At 39.9% G+C, this 13,326-nt stretch overlaps 1 protein-coding gene across 1 annotated transcript in view; it reads right to left on the bottom strand.

Annotated features, from left to right (window-relative positions):
• The window catches only part of MELTF (melanotransferrin), a 96,623-nt gene that overhangs the window by 65,828 nt on the left and 17,469 nt on the right, over positions 1 to 13,326 (bottom strand). The gene's annotated exons all lie outside the window — the stretch shown is intronic.

The raw sequence follows: 13,326 nt of genomic DNA on the forward strand, positions 1-13,326 counted from the left end.
CGCTCACAGTACGTTTAGTGCCTGTACGCCACAGTGAACCTCCTGGTTTTTCGGCCATGCATGCCCCCCCGATGACCTGTGCTGTGATTGACTACAGCACATGTTTGTCAGCAGGTTTCGTCAAATGATTTTTGCCGTGAACCTGCTTATTGACTGTAGCCAATCACAGCACAGCCCTGTGTGTTGTTTGTAAACAGAAAACACGGGATCTGGCTGGTTCTTCCTCCCTGAACTCTTTTCCTTCAGAGAGAGAAGTAATCCAGGTCCTATGTGAGTAAAACAAGCACATATACACTTTCATACGCTTGTTGTCACCCTTGTTCCGTACAAGGTACCATTAGTACGTGGGCAAATGTTTATGTAAATATGCTACTTTTTAGACATTTGTTCATTAAAGAAATTGGCTGCTGTGGCACCATGCGAGCTAATCACAGGGGCTTCCCCCAACAACTTTTTAACATACCATTTATAAAGGGGAGAACTCCTGCTTGCAGAATGAAGAACTACTTACAGTAAAATGAAGGACAAATGCAATGTATTCATCCTGTCTTCCATTCATCCCGACATGACAGTCCTAATTAACACGGCATCTGGTGTCATTGAAAAGCCTCTCTGCATCTATACGACTACAACTATAATCTAAATATGAGAGATGTAGACCTCAACCACCAAATGATGAAGTTGTATTTAGCCTCCCACCGAGATAGACACTGGTACAAAAAAGTGTCTTTATATTTATTTCAGTTGGCTCTATATAATGCTTTTGTTATTTACAACGCTACTAGAAGAAGTGGATCCTTCCTAAAATTTCATGAAGTAATCATCTCAACCCTTTTGTATCTAGAAGGTGCAGCAGCCCAAAGCCCAAATCCAGATGCATTTAGCCAGCTGCATGAGAGGCATTTTCCAGATGTCCTCCAACCTACCCCGACACAAAAGTCACCCAAAAAAATATGTATCTGTGATAACTGCGGAATAAGACTTGACACCTGTTTTTTTTGTCCCTCCTGTCCTGGCCAACCTGGCCTCTGAAACAAGGACTGTTTCCGTCGCTACCACACTATTTATTTTTCACTTTTTTCTGGCAGAGATTTCTTCATCCGCATTGATCGATGTGAATGGAGAAATCTGTTTTCATTCATGTATGCCCAGCATTAGGAGTGTGGGATGGTCAACAGCCGGTAGCTCCTAGGCTTCGGCATATACTTTTTTCACTTTTTTCTGGCAGAGATTTCTTCATCTGCATTGATCGCTGAGAATAGTGGAATCTGTTAGAAAAAAGAAAATTACATGTATGCTTAACATTAGAAGAGTGGGTGGATTTGTGATGGAAGCTTTTAATGTTGGGCCTAAAATGAAGGGTGCCAGTACAATGAGATAATGAGATAAGGGCCCCAATATCATAGGCATAGCTAGCGCTGGACACCCAGAGCGCATGTTCCATATCTCCTAGGTGCTCAAGGTCACGGTACAAAAATCATCCACCACTAAAGCAGCTTGCATTTATGTCCTTGCCCAGGATGTAACATGTATGGGGGAGGAGCAAAGGGCGTGACATCATCTCGCTGCTGTCCTGCGGCAGCACGATTCCTGGCGTGTTGCTGGTGTGTGTGATATGCGATCCTAACTGGCACTCATTTAAGTGCCAAACACTAAGTGTTACTTGCGATTTATTCAGAGAGCATTAGATGCTGTATTCTGTTTTTGCACATATATCCTTGCCATTGAGTGTTCCATTTGGGGGTAAAGAAATCCTTGCTATTTAAAACTAGAAATGTACTGCCCCAGGAGGGAAAAAGTGCTCTATGACCTGACTAGTAGTGCAGGGGTCATGTATATGAGGTGAGCGCCCATCTGATATTTGGTGGTGGAAGCACGAAGAGCACTGGATTTTATGTTATGTGGATATCACTTTTAGTTACACACAGTGTGGATACATAATGGACTTTATCATTTATTTGGGTTGTGCTACACTATTCTGTTTTGTATTTTTGGAAAGCAGTATGAATCTACTTTGAAGTGTGTAGCTTGCAGCTTGCAAAATAATTGATAATTGTTTGGGAATTTTTTTGTTCAAATTTATTGTATTTTTTTGTCTGGTTGCGCTGTTTGATTTATATATATTTTCTTTAAGGTATAAGCCAAGAGGAATCTCTACTACAAGCAGTACTTTTTTAATCAGATGGGGAACAAACCATGCAACTGGGTGATATCAAATTTTACATTTAAATAATTTAAAGTACTTTTAATTCTTTTATTTTTTCACATAACCTCCTCACAATGTAGCATTGTTGAATAAAGTATCTTATAAATTGACATTGTTTCCTTTATTGTCTTTAGACTAGAGAAAAACAGAGTCCCATTGGTTAAATCTAGCTTAGAAAAGAGTAAAGATAAATCTACACCATAAAAACTTGATTGTACAATCTCCTACTACTGTATGTAGTGTGAGGACCTGCCTGACTTGATAAAAATTGCATAGATTAGTTTTGTCCTCATATTACACAGTTTTAGTAAGTCTGAAGGAGATTGTACAGAGATTGTACAATCAGATTGTATAGTGTATGGCTAGCCTAAGGGCTCATGTACATTGGCTTTTGTTATGTACATCTCTTTCCTATTAAATGGGAATGCAAAAGTCACTTGAAGTAAGAGGTCAACGCAGCTCACAAGCATCTTAAAGTGGTCATTATAGTAACTTTACAAGTCTGACAATGCAAGAAGGGCGCCATTAGCAGAGGCATAGCTAGCGCTAGACACCCAGAGCACATGCTCCATGTCTCCTGGGTGCCCCAGGTAAGAACACAGAGATCATCTGCCACTACAACATCTTTCCCTGCGCTGCCTTCAGGGCAATGCACATCTCTTTCCTATTAAATATCATTTTAAATGCAAAAGTCACTTAGTCACAAGTAAAGGGTCAATGCAGCTCACAAGCAGCTTAAAACAGAGCTACACCCAAAAGGAGAGGACCCTCCACTGCCACATTTGGTATCTGGTTTTGACAGGTACCTGCTCCCACTTCTGGCTCAGTTTGCTGCAACGAACTGAGCTGGAAGATCGACCCCCTCCTTCCCCCTACAGTCTTCTGGGATACTTCATATGTCCCAGAAGACTAGGGGACCAATCACAAGGCGCAGCGCGACTCGCACATACGCAGTAGGAAACCAGCTGTGAAGCCAAAAGGCTTCACTTACAGTATCCCTTACTTGCAATGCCAGCGCCGGGAACCCAGAGGCTAGTGAAGAACTAGCCTGGGTGACGCTGGATACCTGGACAGGTAAGTATCCTTGTATCAACAATATTTGTAGCTGCTGTCTTTTAATTTTTGGGGGGAGCCTGGAGCTCCTCTTTAACCACTTGCCTACTGGGCACTGTTACACCCTTCCTGCCCAGGCCAATTTTCACCTTTCAGCACTGTTGCATTTTAAATGACAATTGCGTAGTCATGCAATACTGTACCAATATAAAATTGTTATAATTTTTTCACACAAATAGAGATTTATTTTGGTGGTATTTAACCACCACTGGGGTTTTTCATTTTTAGCGCTAGAAACAAAAAAAAGACCAAAAATTTTGAAAAAAAATGCATTTTTCTTCATTTCTGTTATAACATTTTGCAAATAAAACATCTTTTTACACAAATTTAGGCCAAAATGTATTTTGCTACGTGTCTTTGTTATTATTTAGTCTGTAGGAAAGTTATAAACTCCATAAACTATGGTTTCATATCTAAAAATTTATAGATTCTGATGTACTAATGGCCAATCTCATTTCTTGAGGCCCAAAAACACCAGGACAGTACAAATACCCCCAAAATTACCGCTTTTCAGAAAGTAGACAGTCTGAGGTAATTAGTAAGCGGCATGGGGATTTGTTTGTCATATTTTGTCATAATTTTGTGGAAATTAAAGAAATTTAAAAAAATGTTCACTTTTTTTTTTTGTTTATTTACATACTGTCACAATGCAGTACGGCAGGGGTAGGCAACCTTAAAGAGGTGGAAGCGTATCGGAACAACATGGTAGAAGTCATAGATCACCGGGCACAGCATTGCCTCCGCACACCTGATATAAACCTCTAATTCCTGTACTACCGTGTCGTAATCGTGTGCATTACATGGCAATCATGGGTTTAAATCAGATGGTGAGCAGGCAACATATTACCTCCTCACCACCTGTGAAACACACTTGGATCACTTTTCAGAGAAGCAGCAGTGTCTGCTGCACTTGTAGGTGAGCCCTTAGTTGCATTCAGCAGCAGCACCCTTAGGGCTTGTTCATATGTAAATTTGGGGGGTGGTGAAATCCTGCAGTTGAGTCGCGTCAGTCAAAGGTGTACACATGCCACAGCAGGAATTAAACTTCCTGTTGCTTTTGGTGGGTGCTACCTCCTACCAGTCACGATCCATTTAAGTAAATGAGGCCACTATGCAAGTGCCCCATACTGCATGCTTCTGCAGGGTCCAAGGGGTTAAAGCAGGTGGTTATAAAGCAACACAATGCTGCCTGCTGTAACCCATTTTGCTGTACTGCACAAGTTTTCAGGACACTTGCAGAGTGGCGCCTCATTCACTTAAAAGGGTCATGCTTGGCAGGTGCTACAGCCACCAACCACAACAGTGCATATCACTCCTGCTGCAACTCAACATGTGTACACCCCTGGCTACTGCAGCTAAAGGAGGTGCAGTTGGGGCGAGTGTAGTAAAAACACATATTAACTATGAGGTTTTACCACCACCAAACTGAAAATGTAAACGAACCCGAAATAAGAGGTGGAATGCAGTTGGTATCCCTCTGCATTGGACAGGAGCCAACACTAAAGAGGAGGCATTGACTTATGAGGTTCCTGCTCCCTAATACAGCTCCAATTTTACAAGTAGTCCCTCTGCATTGTACTCTGTTTGATGCTCTGGGATGGCGGGTCAGCAAGCCCAGGCCGTGATCTATCAGTGACCTTGCTGAGATCTACTGGTAGATCGTGATCTACAGGTTGCTGACCCGCGCAGTACAGAGACATCATATAACTGGTGTGGCAGTGATCATGGACACTGACTGGCAACAGAATTTAAAAAAAAAACATTTTTAATTTTAATTACTTTTTTTTTATATTTTTTCTACTACTGTGACCAGAGCAATACAATGTTACCATAGTAACATTGTACTACTCTGGGCAAGTGATCAGGATTTTTTGATTTATTATTTGTACATATTATGACTGCTTATACCAACAAATTACATTGGTATAAGCAAGCATTTTTACTGAAAGAAACTGATTCATTCAGTAGTTTTTGTTGTGATCAGCTGTGATTGGCCATAGCTGATCACATGCTACAGATGCGCTGTGATTGGCCCAGTCTGTACATGTGATCACTGTGACTAATCAACAGCTCGCAGCACAGTTATAAGCAATGAATGGCATGAAAGAAAGCCATTCATTGTTTACAACTATCATGTGATCTATTGTGATTGGTGTAATGATCTGCCATCAGCCATGTCCTGTGAACACAGCCAGTGACAGATCTCAACGGACTAGCATGGCCCGATAACAGGATAACTGGGTTCTTGCTCAGCCGTCATTGTACAATAGGCCAGGCGAGAAGAAGTTAAAATGGTCCTTTTTCATAGAATCAATACCATTTAATATTATAAACTAGTCCTTGAAATCCATTCAAGTGATTGTGTCCAGGCTGAGATGATGTCATCAGATGTCTGCAGACAGAAAGAAGCACTTCTTCAATCTCCTCTTCTCCAGTGACTGGACCGCAACATTGTAAATTTTTAAACAAGGTGAAGATGAAAGACTGCAGGTAAAAGGTTTGACAACTTGAGCAACTAAACAAAACAAAGCAACTCAAATAAAATCAGAGTTTCTAAGAAGCAGCTTAAAGCACATTCAAATAGAATGGATGAGTTTGAAGCCATCTCCACACAAACCTTAAGCCTAGGGTTTTCCATAGACAATAAATGCTTCACTGGGAATGATGGAAAATCATCTAACAATGTCTCTAAACTTACCCAAGCATCACACTGAAATGTTAAATTGGGGGTAGGATTGCATTGTTGATGGTCACAAGAATAACCATTTCAATAAGTGCCGGTGTGACCCGCATCCAAACCGCATGGCATGTGAAATAACTTTGCTTCCTGTTCACATATGCCCAGATTGAAAAAGAGTGCTGACCGATTTCTGCGCAGTGCCTTCATGTTCAGGTGCGGGTTACAGACTAGTGATTTCTTTGGGAACCATTTCTAAACTGCACATGTGTGATCAGGAAAAAATTCTGACCTAATCCTGTCCTGAACCTGATGTAAACCTGACCTGAACCGCTGAACAACTACTGTGCTAAATAGCTGTCAAACCTGAGCTTTAATCTGCAATGCACATACAGTATGTGAATCAGCTCGAAATGAGCAAAAGCCACAGTAACTTTTTCTTTCTTAGACATACTTGTGGCATGTGGTAAGCAAACCACCAAAGTATATACCCATTCACTATAATTTTATATAAGCTTCAACATGGTAATGAAACTCAAAAGTTATTTTCAATCTTCTCAATTTTCAGTTTTGTTAATTCAATACCTGTTGCTCTTGCCATTAATGGTCCTTATTCCGCTACTTCCTGTTATAGGTGAAAATACTGTGCCCTGTCTCTAAATTGTTCTCTTGTGTTGTCACCATCTCACACAGGTTTTTGATTGAAGCAAAAAATATATAAGGCGCTACTAAAATTAACGAATATGATACAAATGACCTCTTAAATCAATAATCCTGATGATGTGATTCCGCTAAACGCATTAAGGCCTGGCCTTCACTTTTGGTCCCTTTTCACGTCGCTTCCGGTGGGTTGGATTTGGTCCGTGGAATGCATGTTGGCTCCGACGGAGTGCGGTGTGGAGTGCTCAATTCCATCCTATTCTTTATGTTAGTGCTGCTGGCACAATTAAATGTGAGTGTATTCATGTTATCCATTTTCCTATCTTAATAAACTACACTATAGAAGTTCTCTTTTCTCTGAGTGTTTGTGTTGTCATATTCCGTTCATGAGAGAGTACTCATGAGAAGATGGTGGTGTTATTTGCTCCCCCTTTCTTTGGCGCTGGTCACAACTGAGGAGTGTGATATGCTCATTGATGATTAAAATCTGGCAAGTTGCTAACCTTACCACATGTGGTAGATCAAAGGATTTTACCATTGGACCGATCAAAGGATTTTACCATTGGATCGAATATTTGTCACTGCTTTTGGGAACACGGTGCACAGAATCTTTGTGGAGTTACTGTATGGACTATTTACATTATGGACATTCTTTGTTTTTTATGGAAATTGTTTTGATTTTTCATGAGATAATGGTCAATGATTCCTTATAGTTTTTTGCACTCTTATTTGCACCATTATTGATTTAAGAGGTCATTTGTATAATATTCATTGGTTTGAGTAGTGCCTTTTATATTTTTTGATTTATATAGTGTGGGTCACACTTAAGAGGGGGTTTCTCTTGAATTCAATTTAGGATTCTAGGTTGGCGCCAGGGACAGACTGACAACTCATGGGGCCCCCGGGCAATAGGGGATCATGGGGCCCCTGTGTCCTTGCCCAAACTCAAAAAAGCCTATGAAAAAGGTACCAGGGGCATCTCATGGGGCCCCCTATTGACCCCGGGCCCTCGGGCAGTGCCCGAGTTTCTAAATGGTCAGTCCGCCCCTGGTTGGCACCCTCTCTTTTTCTCACTCACCAATTTCAATAGAAAGGTTTTTGATTGAGACTGCAATGGCCGTTTAAACACAAATTATGAAAGTGTGGGCCACTGTTGTCTCTAACAGGAAACTCAGCCTGAGAAATGCTATGCTGCCATTGCTGGTGGTACATGTATATAGGAAGTGCTAACATTCAACTCAGAGAGAAAATGTCCTAACAACATTTGATTTTGCTCCTATACAATGGAAAAATACACTCCTATGCTTTTAGCAAAGTTGATTAAGGTTTACTTCAACTTAAAAAAAAAGTCCTGTTAAATAATTCAATAAACTAGCTGATTTTATGAGAGCTGATGGGAAAGATAAAATACAACAAGCTTGCAGTTTTTCTGTTAATATGCAAACCATAGCAGGTTATTACACCATGCAGGAGGAAGACTAGCTGTACTGATAGATCATAGAGATTTTATCTAGACCTGAAAAGAAGTCTGCAAAGCAAAATCTCTTTAATGTATTTATGATGACAGATTTGGGGGACTGAATCGCAGCAGAAGATTATATGTCAATAAACAGACAACACTCTATTGTCTAAGGAAAACAGATTTATTCTGTTTGCAAGAACAAGCAACTCTTACTACACCACTGTGGCAAGGAAAAAGAAAGAAAGAGAGAAAGAGAGAAAGAAAGAAAGAAAGAAAGAAAGAAAGAAAGAAAGAAAGAAAGAAAGAGAGAGAGAGAGAGAAAGAAAGAAAGAAAGAAAGAAAGAGAGAGAGAGAAAAAAAGAAAGAAAGAGCGAGAGAAAGAAAGGAAGAAAGAAAGAAAGAAAGAAAGAAAGAAAGAAAGAAAGAAAAGAAAGGAAGAAAGAAAGAAAGAGAAAGGAAAAAGAGAGAAAGAAAAAGAAAGAAAGAGAGAGAGGGAAAAATAAAGAAAGAAATAAAGAAAGAAAGAGAGAGAGAGAGAGAAAGAGAGAAAGAAAGAAAGAAAGAAAGAAAGAAAGAAAGAAAGAAAGAAAGAAAGAAAGAGAGAGGGAAAAATAAAGAAAGAGTGAGAAAGCGAGAGCGAGAGAGAGAGAGAAAGAAAGAAAGAAAAAGAAAGAGAGAGAAAGAAAGAAAGAGGGAGAGAGAGAGAGAGAGCGCAAGAAAGAAAGAGAGAGAGAGAGAAATAAGAAAGAAAGAGAAAGAGAGAGAGAGAAAGAAAGAAAGAAAGAAAGAGTGATGGTGAAAAAGAAAGAGAGAGAGAAAAAGAGAGAGAACGAAAGATTCTTTATTATTTCCATTATGTAACAATAGTATAAAGAACCTCTTAAAAAGATGAAGAAGGTTCCACAGATGTTTATCACAACCAGTGAAACTCTGAATCTAAAACTAGCAGGTTTTTGAACAAACATTTGTATGAAAATTTGCAGTGCATGCAAAGACTCAATGAATGTAGTTCAAAAATACTTTAAAATTATGTTTATTTTTAACTTTCCATTTTGGAGTGAATGGACTTTACTGCACAAAAATAACATTCACAGTTAAAAATGTGCTTGTTCGAGAAAAAATTTCCATCCTGCTTTCTTCGAATTTTCCTATCACTGCAGTCAAAAATAAACATTGGTTTGAACCCACTAATAATTATAAAATTGTACAAACATTCTTCAAATTTTGAATAAAACTCTATTAGTGTATGGCCAGCTTAGCAGAGGTTGTGAGGTGAAAACACTTAGCTGCTCACTTGTATAGCTGCTCCACATTAAAATGATGTACACATCCACATACACTAGAAATTATTTTTAGATTTAAAAAAATACATTTCACAATACAAAGAAGCCACCAATTTGAAAATAAGAGGGCATTGCAAAGAAAACATCTGTCGACCATAACCAAGCATGTGTAAGTTAGACTTTGGACAGGAAATCCATTCAGTAGACCTGGTGTGAACACGACATAGCAAGTGCTTATACCTGACATGAACAAAGTGCAGGCACACTGAAAGCTCCTCTCCCCTTACTAGAGGGCAAGATGACACAACTGATATGCAAAAGAGTGCTGTGTCAGGGGCTCGAATAGAAGCCTTTAAGTGCTGGAAATGTTTTAGCTGATGGATGCTATACAAAGAAGATTAAACAGTGTAGATGTCATACATTCCCAATCTGGAAAATAAATGACAGATAATGCAAAATGGACTGTCACATAACACACTGTAATGGACAGGTACTAGTGAGGAAAACTATCTGTCTGACATCAGCCAGTCTTATTATAAAGGGAATGGATAATATTGTTTTAACTTTTTCAATGTAAAGGAATTGCTGTATGTTGTATACCAATATCATTTTTTTTTACTTTTAATAGTTTTTTGTATTGAAAAATGTAGGTTTTTAGAAGATACAGTGGCAACCACAGTCATGTATACAGGTAGAAGTATGAAATCATTGATTAACAAATCGAACGATAATTGACATTGCAGAAGATACAGTGGTATACCAATATAATTTTTGTTTTAAATATATAAATGGCACATTGTTCTTTTTTTTTAAGCTTGCCACCTGCTGGTGACTGTTGGTAAATATAGAATAGTCATACACAAATATTTAACTGGACTATGTATATAGGTGAATACAGGGCTTTTTTTCAGCAGGAACTCAGTTCCGCCACATCCAGAACCTGCAGAATGTATGTAATTGCAAAGGGGGCTGGGGTGTGCTGGAGGGTCTATTGATGATGGCTGCAGGGGGATCTATCTATAGTTGCTGGGGTGGGGAGATCCTATGTTGCTGGGGGTCAATAGTTGCTTGGGGGATCTACTGTTAAGGGAGAGATCTATTGATGCTGGCTACTGGGAGATCTATTGTTGCTTGGGTGGGATTTTCTTGAGGAGTATCATTGTTGCTGGGGGAGTTTATTGTTTCTGGGGGGATATATTGTTGCTGGGGGGTCTGTTGTTTCTGGGGAGGTCTGTTATTGCTGGTGGGAAACCTATTGTTCCTGGGGGAGCGGGGTCTTATTTTGCTGGGGGTGTCTTATGTTGCTGGGTGGGATCTACTGTTGAGATAGAAGTCTATTGATGCTGGCTGCTTGGAGATCTGTTGTTGCTGTCGGTGGGGGGGGGCTATTGTTGCAAGGGTGGTATTTTGTTGCAGGGGGTTCATTGTTGCTGGGGGAGTCTAGTGTTGTCAGGGGGTTTATTGTTGGGGGATCTATTGTTGCTGGGGAGGGGTTCTGTTGTTGCTAACTGCAGTGGATCTAACTTACTGGTATTTCACAAAATGAAACTTGGTTCTGATACTTGATTGTATGGTGCTTAGAGGTGGGTAAGGGGTGGAGACAAGGGGTTACTCAGAAAAGGGGAGTTCCTGCACCTAGTCTTTGAGAATAAAAAGCCCTGGGTGAATATATACCAATTCCCCATAACTTTATGACCACTGAAAGGCAAAATGAGCAACATTGATAATCTCATTACCAAAGTATCTGAAAGTCTAGGGAATATATTAGGAAGCAAGTGAACATGTTGTCCCTGAAGCTGATGTGTTGAAAGCAGAAAAAATGGCCAAGTGTAAGGATTTGAGCAACTCTGATAAGGGTCAAATTGTAATGGGTCAGACCAGCTCCAAAACTGCAGCTTTTGTGGAATGTTCCCAGTCTGATGTGATCAGGATATATCAAAACTGGTCAAAGGAAGAAAAACCAGCGAACCCCTGACATGTCATGGGTGGTCAAGGCTCACTGATGCACATGAGGAGTGATGTCTGGCCCATGAAGTCTGATCCAATAGAAGGCCTACTGTAGCTAAAATTGCTGAACAATTTGATGCTGATTCCGACAGAAAGGTGTCAAAACACACAGTGAACTCCAACTTGATCAGGGTGCCCATGTTGACTCGTGTCCATAGCCAAAAGTGCCTACAATGGCCACATGAGCATCAAAAATGGACCACAGAGCAATGGAAGAAGGAGGCCTGGTCTGATTCATTCAAGACTGATTTGAGGAACACAACAACGAATTTGAGGTTTTGGCTTGACCTCCAAATTCTCCAGATCTCAATCCAATTAAGCATCTGTAGGATGTACAGAAAAAACATGTCCGATCCAAGGAGGTCCTACTTTGCAACATACAGGACATAAAGGATCTGCTACTGATAGCTTGGTGCCAGATACCACAGCATACCTTCAAAGGTCTTGAGGCATTCATGCCTCGCTGGGTTATGGTGGGTGGCCATAATGTTATGGCTGATTGGTGTATGGTTTACCTAGTGTGTAGTATGACACCCAGTAGCACAAAGCCATGTGGTGACTGCTGTGTAGAATAATAGTAAAAAACAAAAAAATAGAACCAGTATTTACTAAAATGTAATACCCATCTAGCAATTTTCATGCAGCAGAAAAACACATCTATATTTCAATGCATAGTTCATCCATACATCAATGTGGAAGACAGATAGATAGATAGATAGATAGATAGATAGATAGATAGATAGATAGACAGACAGACAGACAGACAGACAGACAGACAGACAGACAGACAGATAGACAGACAGATAGACAGATAGACAGATAGATAGATAGATAGATAGATAGATAGATAGATAGATAGATAGATAGATAGATAGATAGATAGATAGATAGATAGATAGTAGATAGATACAGTTGTGTTCAAAATATCAAAATAATAGCAGTCAGACATCACTAACCTGATCAATCACTGTTTTTGGTAGAAATGATATTTCTACATGGCAAATAATTTACTAGTAGGTGTAGTAGAGTAATAGAAATCCAACAGACCCAACAGTCATGACATGCATGCTGCTGATTCTGTGTAATTGAATCAATAATTGAAAGGGGCATGTTCAAAATAATAGCAGTGTGGAGTTCTATTAGTGAGGTCATTCATTCTTTGAAAAACAGGTGGCAATTATTGCCCTTATTTAAGGAAGGAAGGCAGCAAATGTTGTACATGCTGGTTACAGTGCATTTCTCTCTGAAATTCTGAGGAAAATGGGTCGTTCCAGACATTGTTCAGAAGAACAGCGTACCTTGATTAAAAAGTTGATTGGAGAGGGGAAAACATATAAAGAAGTGCAGAAAATGATAGGCTGCTCAGCTAAAATTATTGCAAATGCTTTAAAATGGCAACCAAAACCTGAAAGACGTGGAAGAAAGCGAAAAACTACCATTCGAATGGATAGAAGAATAGCCAAAATGGCAAGGACTCAGCCAACAATCAGCTTCAGGAAGATCAAAGAAGGTCTAAAGTTACCTGTGAGTACTGTTACAATTAGAAGACGCCTATGTGAAGCCAAGCTATTGCAAGAAGCCCCCGCAAAGTCCCACTGTTGAAAAAAAGACATGTGCTGAAGAGGTTACAATTTGTCAAAGAGCACATTGACTGGCCTACAGAGAAATGGCGCAACATTTTGTGGACTGATGAAAGTAAGACCCCCAAACACTGAATTCAAGCCACAGTACACTGTGAAGACAGTGAAGCATGGGGATTTTTCTCATACTACGGTGTTGGGCCTATTTATCGCATACCAGGGATCATGGATCAGTTTGAATACATCAGAATACTTGAAGAGGTCATGCTGCCTTATGCTGAAGAGGAAATGCCTTTGAAATGGGTGTTCCAACAAGACAACGACCCCAAACACACCAG

This window comes from Staurois parvus, unplaced genomic scaffold (genome assembly GCF_062004578.1).
Source record: "Staurois parvus isolate SC_StPar_1 unplaced genomic scaffold, SC_StPar_1.0 ptg000155l, whole genome shotgun sequence".
Classification (NCBI taxonomy): domain Eukaryota; kingdom Metazoa; phylum Chordata; class Amphibia; order Anura; family Ranidae; genus Staurois; species Staurois parvus.